Source organism: Sebastes umbrosus, chromosome 15 (assembly GCF_015220745.1).
Source record: "Sebastes umbrosus isolate fSebUmb1 chromosome 15, fSebUmb1.pri, whole genome shotgun sequence".
Lineage (NCBI taxonomy): Eukaryota > Metazoa > Chordata > Actinopteri > Perciformes > Sebastidae > Sebastes > Sebastes umbrosus.
In genome coordinates, this window is record NC_051283.1 from 29106925 (window position 1) to 29123925 (window position 17001).

At 38.6% G+C, this 17001-nt stretch overlaps 1 long non-coding RNA gene across 2 annotated transcripts in view; it reads right to left on the bottom strand.

Annotated features, from left to right (window-relative positions):
• The window catches only part of LOC119502952, a 30208-nt gene that overhangs the window by 2989 nt on the left and 10218 nt on the right, over positions 1 to 17001 (bottom strand). Inside the window, exons 3-4 of one of the 2 annotated variants that reach the window (XR_005210225.1) lie at positions 4086 to 4187; positions 1924 to 2236 (exon numbers count right to left, since the gene is read on the bottom strand). This is a non-coding gene — a long non-coding RNA (uncharacterized LOC119502952). Of the gene's footprint in view, positions 1 to 1923; positions 2237 to 4085; positions 4188 to 17001 lie in introns of those variants that run through there. The other variant, XR_005210224.1, reaches the window with a different exon arrangement.

The following is a 17001-nucleotide window of genomic DNA, read 5'->3' on the forward strand; positions in this document are numbered from 1 at the left end:
AAATTACAGACGATATTTTAGGGGCGAGAAACCACAAGCACTCGGCTCGGTTCCTACGGGAACTTTTTAACTTTTCATATGTGGGGTTTAAAAATAAAAAAAGAAGAAGCTTTTATTTTGCTTTTCTCTGCTCTCTCTCTCTTCCTGTGTTTCCTGAACCTCGTAGGGACTCTGGTAGGATATGCAAACATCAAAGAACAATCAGCAGCTTGAAGCGGTGGTTTGGGTGTTTTTTTTATTGACCCTTATATGAGCTCTGTAAGTTACGCCTTTCTGCCATTCTTTACATTGCTTTAATAGCCAACGGTTTTTAGTAGTTAATTTATTTATTATATCTGGACTTTCATGGATATCTTTTTTTGTCTGCAAGCAAAAAATAAAATGTTTAAATATTCAGATACTGTTTTTTTTGTTTTTTTAAGACTCATTTTAATATTTATCCTCAACCTTCTTTGATATTTACATTTAGGGATGCACCGATACCATTGTTTTTCAGACCGAGTATGAGTACTTACATTTGGGTAGTCGCCGATACGAGTACCGATACGAGTACTTCTCTGTGCCAAAAGACCCTCGTTAACAGCCAGCTGGAGGGTGAGAGCGACACACGGCAGGCTGGGGAGTCCCGCATACGAGGCAGTGCGCCGCGACCGGCTCTATGTCGGCTTGGAAAGTCTCGGGGTGAAGGTGAATCGCAGCCCGCAGCTTTACAGCGCTCCACGCCTGGACCTCGCCGCACCTTGACAGGCCTCCCTGCTCACGGTGCGACTTCCGACCGCGTCGTGCCGCGGCCCACGTAAAGATGTCAGATTGGATTTCGGTTTAAAAATGTTGATCAAAAGCTCAAATAACAGTATTCTTCTCAGCTACACAGAAAATATAACGTGTTGTTCAGAGGTGGACTTTAACTAAGAGCATTTACTGTATAATACTGTACTTGAGTATTTCCAGTTCATAGTACTTCTGCTGCTTTAATGCATCAATACAAATTATAATAATATGAAATTATATATCATAATACAGCAGTCTGTACTTTAATTTAAGGTGATACATTTTGAGTTTGGAGTATTTTTACTTCATTGTACTCGTCAGTAAAGGATCAGAATACTTCCACCGCTGGTTGTATTTAAATTCAGCGTTGTCGTAGCAACTCCAGAAACTGTTGGATTGTGACCTTTTGACCTTTTACACTGTGACCTGTTTGTAAATTGGTGTTTTTAGAAACTTAAATATCTCACATAAAGAACATGTGTTGTCATGTTTTAAAAACAGAAATATTAACCTTTATGTTAATATTTACAGACAGAAATCAAATATGATAAATGTAAACGTCTTTCGTTTCACGTCTGCTGTTTTGTTTTTCTGTCGGCAGCAGCAGCTTCATTCCTTTAGTCTTGATTCCCACACTGAGCCTGTATTTTTAATCCTCGGCGGACCGCCTCAGTCATTCAAGGTATTCAGCGCCGTCGCCAAGTGCGCCTGGTGAACTACCATAGAAACCAGCAGCGCCATAGAAACCAGTCCAACCAGTCCAGGGACATACTGTTCTCCTTCACATTCAAACCGCTGCCTTTCATACTTCACTCCACCTTTTTTACCTGTCGGTTCAACGCACTCCGCTTTACATTTCTATACTTTTAACGTTTTTTATTTAATTAAACTAAACCGATTTTAAGGTGAATTTGTCCGAGAGGTTGCCTGAGACATTTTCGGGAGCCATGTTGGGGCGTTTTGGCAACGCCTGTGTGGTGAAATAAGGGTTCTTGTTGTTGCTTCGTCCTCCAGCAGATGGCAGTGTGAGCTCAAACACCCGCCTCTCCTGCCTCTACTGTAAATCATGTAAAGCTGGTTGGGGTTAGGTAATACACCATTTGTTCACAGATCTGGGCATTATCCAGCCTTCCTGGAAGTTCACTGGCTGGAAACACGGAGCCACTCTGAGTTTTTTCTCTCTGTTAGTGAATGAAACATCAGAGTAATAAAAGGTTGATTCGTGTCCTTTCACAACACACAGCTCTGCCCCATTTTGTGGCGTCGGGTCTCCCTCGAAAACACCGGCTACGCGCCACAAACGGTCTGGCAGAGGCGTCCGTGAAAACACGAGCCGACCGCCGGCCTCGCGGGAGGTACGAGTTGATTTTAGGTGGGAATAAAGAAAGAGAATAAGAGAGGGCGGCAGCTGAAGAGTTAACCTCCACAAGACCCATCTGAACCAGGGGTGGGACCTGCTCCCTTCCTAATCAGAGCAGAGAGGGAGGAGGAGGAGGAGGAGGAAGAGGAGGGGGATGATAGAGGGAGGAGGAGGAGGAGGAGGAAGAGAATATTAGAGTCGACACGAGTGGTGTGACGGGCCGAACAGAGGCCGTGTGAGGACAACCGAGAACCCTTTCACTACTGACCTACTTCCACCGACACACACACGTCTACACATGTGTGAGAGTCTATACGGCAGGTCGATGAGGACGACATCTCACATTTAATGCTTCATAAAAAAAAAAAAAAACACATGTTGGAATCACACTCTGAAAACAAACAGGTCTACATGTTGAACCTTCTTAGGTGAAAGAAGTACTCAGATGTGTTAGTAAAAGTAGTAATACTACCGTGTAGAAATACTCTGCTGCAAGCCAAAGCCATGCATTCAAAATATTACTGAAGAAAAAGCACAAAAGTATCGGCAACAAAATCACCTAAAGTACCGAAAAGTATTCATTATGCAGAACGGTCCATAGACTGCAGAGGTGGATGTAGTCACCGTGACGTCAGCCTGTGGTTTTGAAGCCTCAAATTTGTAATTTTGGCCGTCACCATCGCCATTTTGGTATTAAGCTGTCGCCATCTTGGTTTTTGGTTGTCAACATCTTGGCATTTGGTGTTGCGGTCTTGGTTATTGGCAGTCGTCATCTTGGTATTTGGCCGTAGTCATCTTGGTATTTGGCCGTCACTATCTTGGTTTTGGCCGTTGCCATCTTAGTATTTGGCCGTTGCCATCTTAGTATTTGGCTGTCGCCATCTTGGTTTTTGGTCGTTGCCATCTTGGTATTTGGCCGTCACTATCTTGGATTTGGCCATTGCCATCTTGGTATTTGGCTGTCGGCACCTTGGTATTTTGCTGTCGCCATCTTGGTTTTTGGCCGCTGCCATCTTGGTTTTTGGCTGTTGCCATCTTGGTTTTTGGCCGTTGCCATCTTGGTTTTTGGCCATCGCCATCTTGGTATTTGGCCGTTGCCATCTTGGTTTTTGGCCGTTGCCATCTTGGTATTTGGCCATTACTTGCCATCGCCATCTTGGTTTATGGCCGTTGCTATCTTGGTTTTTTGGCTGTCGCCATCTTGGTTTTTGGCCGTCGCCATCTTGGTATTTGGCCGATGCCATCTTGGTTTTTGGCCATTACTGGCCATCGCCATCTTGGTTTTTGGCCGTTGCCATCTTGGTTTTTGGCTGTCGCCACTTGGTTTTTGGCCGTCGCCATCTTGGTATTTGGCCGTTGCCATCTTGTCTCATCTCAAACTCATGTTAACAATGTTTACTGAGGTAATAAATCAAGTGAGAAGTAGGCTCATTTTCTCATAGACTTCTATACAATCAGACTTCTTTTAGCAACCGGAGGAGTCGCCCCCTGCTGGCTGTTAGAGAGAATGCAGGTTTAAGGCACTTCAGCGTTGGCTTCACTTCTCAGACCCTGGAGGTTGTTGCCTGTATTAACATTCATTATATTATTGGATTGTATTATAATAAATGAAGCATTAAGGTGCAAAGGTGGAGCTCATTTTAATTATTTTATATTCTGCTGGGTGACTTGTGAATTTTCCTCCAGGGATCAATAAAGTTTTATATTAAAATTTAATAAAACAATTTATGTGCTGATTATAATTTGTATTAATAATCTGAATTTGTAAATTAACTAGTAACTTAATAAATGTAGTGCAGTAACAAGTACAATATTTCTCTCTGACACGTAGCAGAAAATGGAAACACTCAAGTAAAGTACAAGTACCTCAAACTTGACCTTAAGCACAGTACTAAGACTTTAAAACACTACCCAGCCCTAGTTTGAACTTTTTTCTCAAACACGTTTGTATCACCTGATGGGGTCTGGCCAGCGTTCAGCTCCGGTCAGGTGGAGAGGTCACATGACACACGTCCAGATGGACTGTAGACGTTCTGGAGGTCCAACCGTCTCGGTGCTGATCAGGAACACAGCAAAAGAAACAAACACAGATTTAAGATGCTGCTCTCACTTTATTTTATTGGACATTACTTTTGACCTGAACTATAAAAAAGCACACTTGGTAACAATATTTTGATATATTTTTATGTTGTGTGTTTCCATTCAGGTTCTTTTACATAAAAATTTAAAATGGGACTAAAATGGATGGATGGAAACACACTTACACTTCTCAAAGTTTTCTAATTTAAAGGTCCCATATTATAAAAAAGTGAGATTTTCATGTTTTTTTTATTATAAAGCAGGTTTAAGTGATATATAAATACTGTGAAAGTATCGAAACACTCAATCCACAGGGAAATATACACAGCCTGTATTCAGAAACTCTGCATTTGAAACAAGCCGTCAAGATTTCTGCCCATTCGTGATGTCACAAATATACAATATTTAGACCCTTGACACAATTTTAAATGTAAACATTCTAAATGTGTCCGAGTTTATTTCCTGTTGCAGTGTATGTAAATGTTATCAGCTGACAGGAAGTACACATGGACCCAAGCTGTTGCCTAGCAACGCAGTTCCGTTGCAATTCTGTTGCAATTCCGTTGAAATGCACTAAAACGGAGCGTTTCAGACAGAGGGTGAATACAGGTATATTCAGGCAGACAGTATAAGGAAAATAAAGTTTTTTTTTTAACATTACAGCACGTAAACATGTTCTAGTAGAAACACAAAATACAAGTATGAACCTGAAAATGAGCACGATATGGGACCTTTAACATCTTAATCTATAGAATCACAAGTTTTGATTAAAAGCTGTCAAAAACAGTGACCCAGTCTAAACACTATGGGTGCTCTATTTTTGCCAGTAGGATTACATAACAAAATAAACTAATTAAAACAATATAATTATAATATATAAATATAACAACATTTCCGTCTGAATTGAGTACAAGAATGACATGAGAAGAAAATAATCAAGTAAAGTACAAGTACCTCAAAAATGTGTAAATGTCACAGAATATAACGAGTCAAAGAACAACGAAACAAAGGTATTTATCTGTACAAATCTGTGGGGTTTCATTCTGAACCTTTTTGTTTTTAAGAGTGCAGGCGTCCCGGCCATGCTTCTCTTTTTTCAGCCGATTACGCCGCAAAGAGCGAGCGAGCATGCAGAGATATAGGCTGTGAGAGAGAGAGAGAGGCTGTCTGGTGCTGCTGTGGGTCATTCTGAGGACAACTCTCCTCCTCTCCTCCCTCCTTCCTATACCCTCCTCCCCTCTCTCTTCCTATACCCCTCCACTCCCTCCCTGTCTCCTCCACTCCCCCCGTCCTCCCATGTGTCTGCAGCTCGTGCCCGCGGTCCCTCTGCCTGCTCGCTGCGTCGGCCTACATATCTCCAAACGCCTGGATGAACGGCTGCACGCAAACACCGACTGCAGCGCCGACACATAGCTTTTCATATGCAGCTGTTCTGGCAGTTTATTCATGCATTCATTTCCATTATGAAACACAACGAAGGAGAAAGAGACAAAAAGATGGATCAAAACTGTCACAGAAAAGACTGCAAAGGAATATTATACAAGAACATTTTAAATACAGGCTGTAAGCTGGAACACTATAGGTCCTTACAGGTGTATACGATAACAATACGAACAACAGAGATTAATATAAACACACATTCTCACTCCCAACACGCTGAGGGCTCGGTTAGTACCCCTCGGCATCGGAGATACACGGGGTACACCTTGTGTTACTTTTGGACAGACCAGGGACGGCGTGTCAATATACGCTCGTTACATACATAGTGCCCTTTCAAAATAAACTTCACAGGAAGTTAGGTTTAGGCAACACAACTACTTAGTTAGTGTTAGGAAACGGTCGTGGTTGACGTTAACATCACTGACTAACGAGACTAAAGACTGACGTGACAAAATAAGCTCAGTGGGTAGAGCGGGTTGTCTTTTAACCACAAGGTTGGCGGTTCGATCCCCGGCTCCTATAGACTGCATGTCCAAGTGTCCTCGAGCGAGACACTAAACCCCAAGTTGCTCCCCGGGCGCTTGCATCAGCCCACAGCTCCTAAAATACTTAGGATGGGTTAAATGCAGAGGTCAAATTTCATGTATGTACCTGTATGTTCTATGACAAATAAAGGTTTCTTCTTCTTCTTACTTTTAGTTTCACACGGGACACGAACAGCGGTCTCCTGATTCAAAGTCTTGTGTTGTGTTTGGAAATGACATGTTCTGCACATTGATGTACTCAGCCTTGCAATTTAATCAGATCCACCTCATAATTTGTCAGAAGAGTCTTAAAACCTTAATGATGCTTCATTGTGAAGATGGGGAGTTTTCGTTGAACGGCGACGCCCTGGCTTTGCGACGAATTTCGATGCCTCGCCTTGAAATACGAAACTAACCCGACTCCATATGGTCACGTTTGATGAGCGTCCCGGCCTGAAGACATCTACAGGATGCGATCATCGCTGCTTGCAGCTTTAATTATATTCCATTTCTGCCAATAGATCCCTCTAAATGCTACACTGTTCCTTTAAATTTGATTTTTTTTTTTAACTCTGTAGTCTATAGTTGCCTCGTGTTGCGTTCACTGTCTGTACTGTTGACCCGTCGACCTCACTGTGTAATGAAATCTGCCGCCTGTAAACGTGATACATCGAGACGTATTGCATGTCTGCGACCAAACAAATGACGTGAACACTGATGCATGAGGAGGTTCTTCTGTTAGAATCTAATGTGTATTATTGAGTCAAATTTAACTATTTATGAACCTTTTTCAAACCCCCATGACTGCGTTTCAGAACAATAGCACTTCCTGATTGTTTTGGCGACCAGTGACTTCTTTAATAAACGGTTTATTTTTAATTTTATGCCATCATTTTTTTCTTCCCCAAATGGTGGATATCTCTGAGATAAATTGGAGACGACGTTATTCACGCGAACACACTGGCTGGCAACCTGCTAACAATCATCACACCTCTCATTATATCTATTCAATCGGGAAAAAAATGGTGCAAATGAGACATTTCTCTCCTCCGTCCCACCACAATACGACTCTCCAGCCTTCTATTAACTGTCAGAGCGCTCAGCTCTCCTCCTCCTCCTCACTGATAATCCCTCCAACATGAGAATAAATAATTCACCGCTGTCGGCTCACTGCCACGTCACTGCAGCTTTTTGTGTTTTCTCCTCCCTGGATTTTAAAGTTTACATGCTCGATTTATGTGCCGTCTGTCGGCCGCGGCCTTTCCACTTTTTAATGTGATTTCAGGAGGAGGTGAGTATTCGTCCCTGGGAATAGTTTGGTGACATATAGTCCCTGCAGGCTGCTCTGACAGTCCGTGGTGCTTCCCCTCCTCTGTTCTGTGATAATCCCTTTAACATGAGGACATTTGCAGTGTCAATACCCCCCCCCCCCCCCCCCCCCCCCCCCCCCCCCCCCCCTCCCTAAATGAAGTAATGGCCGCCTGTCTCGGATGCCTCAGCTCTGACAGATCGGTTGGCTGGACCGCCGCGTCCTCACAAGACCCCTGACAGGCTGCGTTCTCACAGATCAAATCTCTGCACGCATAAAATGTTTAAAATCAGGAGGGATGATCGTCTGTGTGACAACAGGAACTCAACAGGAACTGTAGTTTGTGTCCAGCTCACATCACAGTTATAAGAAAACTTCTCCAGCCTGATCTCATGGGAAGGGATAACAAATAATATGATAGATAATATATTACAATATTACAAGGTCATTCTGCTTTTCATGAGAACGCCACGCTACAAAACTACGGTAACGGTCGCAGTTTGGTTTAGGCAACAAAACCACTTATTAGGTTTAGGAAAAACATCATGGTTGGGCTTAAAATAAGTATGTAAACTATATTCTGTATATAGGAAGTGGACGTAGTCACCGTGACGTCACCCATTGGTGTGTGGACTACGGTTTCGAAGCCTCGAGTTTGGCCTTCTCCATCTTGTTTATTGGCAGTCGCCATCTTGGTTTTTGGCCGTTGTCGTCTTGGTTTTTGTCTGTCGCCGTCTTGGTTTTTAGCCGTCGCCAGCTTAGTTTTTGGTCGTCGCCATCTTGGCTTTTGTCTGTCGCCGTCTTGGTTTTTGTCCGTCGCCATCTTGGTTTGGTTGCCGTCTCCATCTTGGTTTTTGGCCGTCGCCATCTTGTTTATTGGCAGTCGCCATCTTGGTTTGGTTGCCGTCTCCATCTTGGTTTTTGGCCGTCGCCATCTTGGTTTTTGGCCGTCGCCATCTTGGTTTGGTTGCCGTCTCCATCTTGGTTTTTGGCCGTCGCCATCTTGTTTATTGGCAGTCGCCATCTTGGTTTGGTTGCCGTCTCCATCTTGGTTTTTGGCTGTCGCCATCTTGGTTTTTGGCCGTCGCCATCTTGGTTTTTGGCCGTCGCCATCTTGGTTTTTGGCCGTCGCCGTCTTGGTTTTTGGCCGTCTCCATCTTGTTTTTTTGCCGTCGGCGTCTAGGTTTATGGCCGTCGCCGTCTTTGTTTTTGGCCGTCGCCATTTTTTTTTTTGCCGTCACCATCTTGTCTTTTGTCCTTCGCCATCTTGCCTTGTGGATGTTGATGTTTTTTGCAACCAGAAGTGAGACGAGATGTTGGAGTTAAGTACAACTGAACACTGAATAAGACATTTTTAGGTGACCTACATGGAAATATTCTAGCAAAGTACAAGTACCTCAAAATGATCCTTAAGTACGTTGAGTAAATGTACTTAGTAACATTCCAACACTGCATACCATAATACTCTCAGCTGCCGAAAAAACTTGTCTCCTCTCTTGAGCCACTAAAACGTCTGTTTCCTAAAATAAAACTTGTGTTTTATAATCATCCAACAAAAGGAAGTCAATGAAGAACATTTTAATGATTATTTTCATTATCGATTAATCTGCTGATTATTTTCTTGATTGATTGTTTTTCCATGAAATGTCAGATAACAGAGGAAAATGCATATTATTTATCTTGTCACATCACCACTGATGAGCAAAACTTGTCATATTTCACCCTCATGGCTCACTCTGCTTACAGTCAGTCTGCCAAATACCAATCAATACAGCTATTTCACTTTCTCTCTGTTGTTATCTTGCGTTGTCATGGCGACGGGAGATAATTGAAGAGATAATTGAAGTTTTATTGGCTCATTTAACTACTTCTGTATTTATCTCTCGGCCATATTTATAAATGGGATGTGCTTATCGCAGCTTCTCGATGTTTCTCTTTCACAAACACATTAATGTGCAAACACACATATATACAGTATATATTATATTATATACTTCAATGTGTATATTCTGTAGGTGTATTGTCATTCATGTGCAAAGGTATGTTTTTTGCCTTTATTTGATACTGATAGTGACAGCTCGGTTTTAATGGAGATTTAATGGATCAGGAAATACCTTCAAAAGAAAGAAAGTAAAATATCCGAAAATTAGTAAAATGTCTCAAAGAAAGTAAAATATATGAAAATTAATTAAATATCCGAAAGCAAGTAAAATATATGATTATTAGTAAAATATCTCAAAATAAAATATATGAAAATTAATTAAATATCCGAAAGCAAGTAAAATATATGATTATTAGTAAAATATCTCAAAAAAAGTAAAATATATGAAAATTAGTAAATATCCGAAAGCAAGTAAAATATATGAAGATTAGTAGCAAACTATCTGAATATTATTAGTAAAATATCTGAATATTATCAGTAAAATACCTCAAAATAAAATATCTTAAAATTAGTAGCAAACTATCTGAATATTATTAGTAAAATATCTGAATATTATCAGTAAAATACCTCAAAGTAAAATATCTGAATATTATTAGTAAAATATCTCAAGTATAAAACAACTACACATTCATGCATCTTTCTGTAGTTCATCATCAGACGGACCTGCCTGAGAGGAAGTTTAAAAAAAGAGGTTTGGGAAAACTTTGAGCTAAAGGTCAAAGTGAGGACTCGTCTCATACATGACCCACACCAGATCTATGAATCTCCTGTACCGCATTAGAAAGCTCAGTAGGTGTGTGATGTGGTGGAAACCCGGCCTGTGTGACGGGTCTTCCCAGGATACCAGGCAGTCAGCTGAATGTACACACCGACTCTCTCACTCCAGCGCTCTCACGTTTGAGCCGGCAAACGCACTCCCGGCTGACACGTGCGTGCTCTCGCCGAGCCTATACGACCCTCCTAAAAAATAAATAAATATAGTCCTCATCCACAGTGAGTCACCTGGTCAGAAGAGACTCGTATATACAGTCGCTCCTGTTTGTTCTCAGGCTCGAAAAACAATCCGCTCACCACCTTTCAGGTCAGTGCATCATAAACCTAAACACACACTCTCCACCCACGCAAACACGTATGCATGAATGCAGGCGGAGGGCAACGCATGAGCACACAAACATACTCTGATCCTCCGCTGAGGACAAAACACGGGCGAGTGAGCGGCTGGCTGGATGTCCTCAGGTGACCCCACATACGCCGCTTTAAATAGAAATATGATTATGTCAGTAACCGACTGGGAACGACCAGGCAGACCTACAGACTGACACCTTCATCAGATCAGTAAAATAACCAAAGTTATTAGTCAAATATCCAAAAATTATTAGAAAATAATAATATATAATAATATATAATATCCAAAACAATGTGTTAAATATCTGAAAATATTAGAAAAATATCTGAAAAAAGTCAGTGAAATATCAGAAAATGATTAACAAAATATCACAAAGAAAGTAAAATATCCCAAATTATAAGAAAAAAATCCTAAAAAAATGTTATATATCTGAAAATATTAGAAATAAAATCTGTGAAATATTCAATGAAGAACAAATAGTGAAATATCAGAAACATATTAGTAAAATATTCCCCAACATCAGTAAAATATCCCAAAAATATTAGTAAAATATTCTAAAAAAAACTGTTAAATATTGAAAATATTAGAAAAGAATCTGTGAAATATTCAAAGAAAGAAATAGTGAAATATCAGAAAGTTATTCGTAAAATATCCCCAAAAAATCTGTAAAATATCCAACAATGTTAGTAAAATATCCCAAACTTATTAGTAAAATATCCAGAGAAAAAAAATCTATGGAATATTTGAAGAAATAAATCTGTGAAATATATTAGTAAAATATCATAAAAAAGTTATTAGTAAAATATCCAAAAGTTATTAAAAAATATTCCAAAAATGTGTTAAATATCTGAAAATATTAGAAAAATATCCGAAGAAAGAAACAGTGAAATATCAGAAAATGATTAGCAAAATATCACAAAGAAAGTAAAATATCCCAAATTATAAGAAAAAAATCCTAAAAAAATGTTATATATCTGAAAATATTAGAAATAAAATCTGTGAAATATTCAATGAAGAACAAATAGTGAAATATCAGAAACGTATTAGTAAAATATTCCCCAACATCAGTAAAATATCCCAAAAATATTAGTAAAATATTCTAAAAAAAACTGTTAAATATTGAAAATATTAGAAAAGAATCTGTGAAATATTCAAAGAAAGAAATAGTGAAATATCAGAAAGTTATTCGTAAAATATCCCCAAAAAATCTGTAAAATATCCAACAATGTTAGTAAAATATCCCAAACTTATTAGTAAAATATCCAGAGAAAAAAAATCTATGGAATATTTGAAGAAATAAATCTGTGAAATATATTAGTAAAATATCATAAAAAAGTTATTAGTAAAATATCCAAAAGTTATTAAAAAATATTCCAAAAATGTGTTAAATATCTGAAAATATTAGAAAAATATCCGAAGAAAGAAACAGTGAAATATCAGAAAATGATTAGCAAAATATCACAAAGAAAGTAAAATATCCCAAATTATAAGAAAAAAATCCTAAAAAAATGTTATATATCTGAAAATATTAGAAATAAAATCTGTGAAATATTCAATGAAGAACAAATAGTGAAATATCAGAAACGTATTAGTAAAATATTCCCCAACATCAGTAAAATATCCCAAAAATATTAGTAAAATATTCTAAAAAAAACTGTTAAATATTGAAAATATTAGAAAAGAATCTGTGAAATATTCAAAGAAAGAAATAGTGAAATATCAGAAAGTTATTCGTAAAATATCCCCAAAAAATCTGTAAAATATCCAACAATGTTAGTAAAATATCCCAAACTTATTAGTAAAATATCCAGAGAAAAAAAATCTATGGAATATTTGAAGAAATAAATCTGTGAAATATATTAGTAAAATATCATAAAAAAGTTATTAGTAAAATATCCAAAAGTTATTAAAAAATATTCCAAAAATGTGTTAAATATCTGAAAATATTAGAAAAATATCCGAAGAAAGAAACAGTGAAATATCAGAAAATGATTAGCAAAATATCACAAAGAAAGTAAAATATCCCAAATTATAAGAAAAAAATCCTAAAAAAATGTTATATATCTGAAAATATTAGAAATAAAATCTGTGAAATATTCAATGAAGAACAAATAGTGAAATATCAGAAACGTATTAGTAAAATATTCCCCAACATCAGTAAAATATCCCAAAAATATTAGTAAAATATTCTAAAAAAAACTGTTAAATATTGAAAATATTAGAAAAGAATCTGTGAAATATTCAAAGAAAGAAATAGTGAAATATCAGAAAGTTATTCGTAAAATATCCCCAAAAAATCTGTAAAATATCCAACAATGTTAGTAAAATATCCCAAACTTATTAGTAAAATATCCAGAGAAAAAAAATCTATGGAATATTTGAAGAAATAAATCTGTGAAATATATTAGTAAAATATCATAAAAAAATTATTAGTAAAATATCCAAAAGTTATTAAAAAATATTCCAAAAATGTGTTAAATATCTGAAAATATTAGAAAAATATCCGAAGAAAGAAACAGTGAAATATCAGAAAATTATTAGTAAAACATCCACCTCACTCCCCCCCCCAAAAAAAAGAAAAATCAGTAAAATATCCAAAAGAAAGTTAAATATCTGAAAATTATTACAAAAATATCCGGAAAAAAATGTAAACTACGTCACCACACTCTCGGCGCACTTTCTCGGAGCGTTTACTGTTGCCGCGGACGGGTTTACATTATAGTTAATGGAACGCTCGTTGCATTTCATACCGGCGCTAAAGGGCGTTTTGTGTGGCGGTATCAGACAACCGAGACAAAACCTCGGTATTTGACGCCCTTGGAATGATCGGAACGGGCTGATACTAAAAGCTGTTCATCCTCCACTGGATCAGTCGTCTAATTCATGCAGCTGAAGACGACGATGATGATGAAGATGAAGATGATGATGGTAGCCTGTCACACGTATACGACCTCAATATAGGACGACATGTAAAGACCTTGAACATATTGAGAAACTGTGTTCAGTCACATCTCTCATCTATTAGTATTCCTTTTGTTTCTCGTCTCGCTTCATCGTCTCTCCCTCTGCTCGGTCTCCTTCCTCTCTGTCTCCCCTCTTCTTCATCACTCGCTCTTTTACACCCTCCACTTCTTCTTCTTCTTCTTCCTCTTCTTCTCTCCTTCTTATAACCTGCCCTCTCTCTCTATCTCTCTCTCAGTCTGCCCTCATTCTCAAACCTTTTCATTTCACTTCTCTGGCTGTTTTTTTTTTTCTGGCTCAGATTTTCAGACTTTTCCCAAACAGAAAGTGACAAAACTGCTTTCCAACTTCCCTGAAAACTGCTTACATGTTTGTTAAAAATCAATACGTCGATGAAATAATTGAGTAAACTGGAGGAAATTGCTCACTTCGATCTCGTTGGTTGCTTCCTCTTAAAGAGTAAAAACTGTTTTCCACTCCTTCCACGGCACAAACTCTGAAATCTTTAACTCTCTTTGTTCTCGGTCTTCTTCCTCTCTTATACCATGAAGCGATCCAGGTTACAAATGATCAGAAATAGCAAGATAGATGTGAAAAAATATGTTCCCTGTGCTGCTAACGGTGAGCTGAATTTTACTTTATAGAAACGCGATAAAACATTCAGCGGTTTAACTCAGTTTTCTGGGTCAGTTTCCGACTGAATTAAATAGAAGATCATCAAGTTAAAGCCGTACTTCACTAATGCAGAGTCACATTTCACTTTCTAGGAACTTTAAATGTACTTGAGGTGTTTTCTGCAGGTGTACTATCCAGGGGGGGAAAACCTGACTGTGACATCTTGTGTTTCAAATTGAACGTGTTAATGATGTAAACGTGTTGAGATGCTACACATGACACCTCTTCAGGTGAGACGAGAAGCTGCTAATTTTACAGCTACAACGTGCCGCGCTCCGACACTCAAGACTTCTCCTGTTAGAGCTTCATATTTCAGTCTCAGGTTTCAGGTTACAGATATTCACGTTCCCCTGAGGATGATCCCTAATGACTACGGTGATCCCGACTTTACCACCATCATTCGTGGTTTTGAGTGAAATGTCTCGAATCTGCTTAAAAATCATAGAAAAAGACGCTCCTTATACCTGCAGAATCTTCACGTTTTTAAGTTTTCTTCAGTATCAAAGTAATCCAGTGATAGTTGTCTGTACATTAATGGGTTCACTGCAAACAGGAGCTGCTAATAGATAATTCGGCAAAGTTTTAAGGCTGACAATTTGTCAAAATATAGTAGAGAATAGAGGCTGCATCCGTATTTACTGTAGTTGTGCACACATTTTTCCTGTACAATGAGTACATCATTATTATTATATTTCTCCAACAGTTCAGACATTCACGTCCCTCTCAGGATGAATTTTAATAACTTTGATGATCCTCTGACTTTTCCTCTAGCGCCATCATCAAGTCAACATTTTAATTTGTCCAATACTTTGGTTTATGACTAAAAAACCTGCAGAACTAATGACATTCCCTTCAGCATTCAGCTGTACTTTGAGTTTACTGCCACATTCACCGTCCTAGTTTAGCGTGTAAGAATGCAAACATTTTAGCATGTGGGGGTCCAACAAACACAGGACTCTCATCTCCCAAAGAGTTGTAGAGTTATTTTGAAGTGACGTTAGTACTTATGTTACGTTGTTTACACATGCATTTTACTTAGTTTACGTACTTATTTTAAGCCCAACTATGATGTTTTTCCTAAACCTAACTAAGTGGTTTTGTTGCCTAAACCTAACTGCGGAGGTTACCGTAGTTTTGTTACAATAAACGGATCAAAATGATGCCGAAATAACTACATAATAATGCTGATTTGTAAAAAGTCTAAATCCATGCTTTGTCAGGTCTGTCCGCAAGATGACAAGCAAACAACTTTTAAAATGCTTGTTTTCTGAATGGAGTTTGGATCGATCAGAGCCAGGCTCTGCAGCTGCTCCATCAACACTCAACATAAAGTCATAAATACAGCAGCGACGTTTTTGTTTCTACCGTAGATAGTCTGTGGTTTCTACACAGAGTTTGGTCCGTTCTCTGTACAGATATGATGGACTATCGTAGCTCTGGGTGAACACACATACATACACGATTTACTTCCTCCATTTCTGATTCCACAACGTCAGGACGTCAGTGACGACAGGAATCTCAACACTGAGAGGATTTTCACGACACAGCGTCACGCAAATTTCTCACTCGCGTTTGAATATTTCAACTCGCGCGAATGAAGTGAGTTTTGCGTTGCGTCATTTGCACCATTCACGTCACGTAGAGCAGCACACGTTACGGTGTCCACATACTTTTGGCCACATGGTTTATTCCTTTTTCCTCTCTACATCCTCGTCTGTTCTGTCTCTCTTTTCGGCACTCGTTTCCTCCAAATGCTCTTTCACTTTCTCTTCTTTGTCTACATCTCAATCCCTCGTCTTTCCCTCAAATGTTTCCTCCTTTTTCCAATTTACCTTCTACTTTTTCCTCCGTCGTCTCTGACTCGATCTCCCTCCATTATTCTTACTCTCTGTGCCACATCTCCCTCCCTCCCTCCCTCGGCCTCTCCATCTCTGTGAAAGGAGGTCCGTTACACAATTGTATCGAGGCTATTGAGGTCTTGGGTGCACAAAGACTGTATTCAAACCTCTGTGCTATTTTTCAGGAACCGGGCTCGGTGCTGAATCACACTTACCATCTGCTGTGTGTGTGTGTGTGTTTGACTGTGTGTGTAAATGTGTGTATAGTGTGTGCCCCTTTCTCACCTGAATACAGATCCCATTCAAATCAACAGCGAACCGAAATCCGACGGGGTCGAAACTTTTGAAACAATCACGAAAGAAGGATTGTTCGACGTTCACAAAAAAGGTACACGGCGAGGAAATTGGGGTGTAGTGCACCTTTAAGTGACACACACACACACACACACATTTCGACTCTGTATTTACATCTGCGAGCGCATTTGGCTCCTCAAGGCCTCACCTCGATCTTAAACAAATCTGGTTTTCTAACCTCAGAACCTCAAAAATAAAACGTTTCCTCAAGCTGGTGAGACCTCACAAATGGTGTAAACCCTCACACACACAGTCGTGTACTTCTATCTTTGTGAGGACACTCATTGACATAATGCATTTCCTAGCCCCTTACCCTAACCATCACAACATATGACTGTTTATTGGATCACCTTATTATTGAAAAATTTAAATTAACTATTTTCTTTAAAGATATTCTTTTATCTGCATCCTGAATTAATCGACATTGGGTAATTTACATGAATATATGCACATATAATACACTTATTTTATCGTCTTTTTACTTGTGTATTTTAAGCATGAAGTTGTAAAAATGGTTTTATATATATTTATTTTTATTGATATTTAACACAAATTTATATCTCGTATTTATTGTCCTTTAAGCACTTATAAATTACAACTCCTTTTTTCGTTTTTTTTTTTA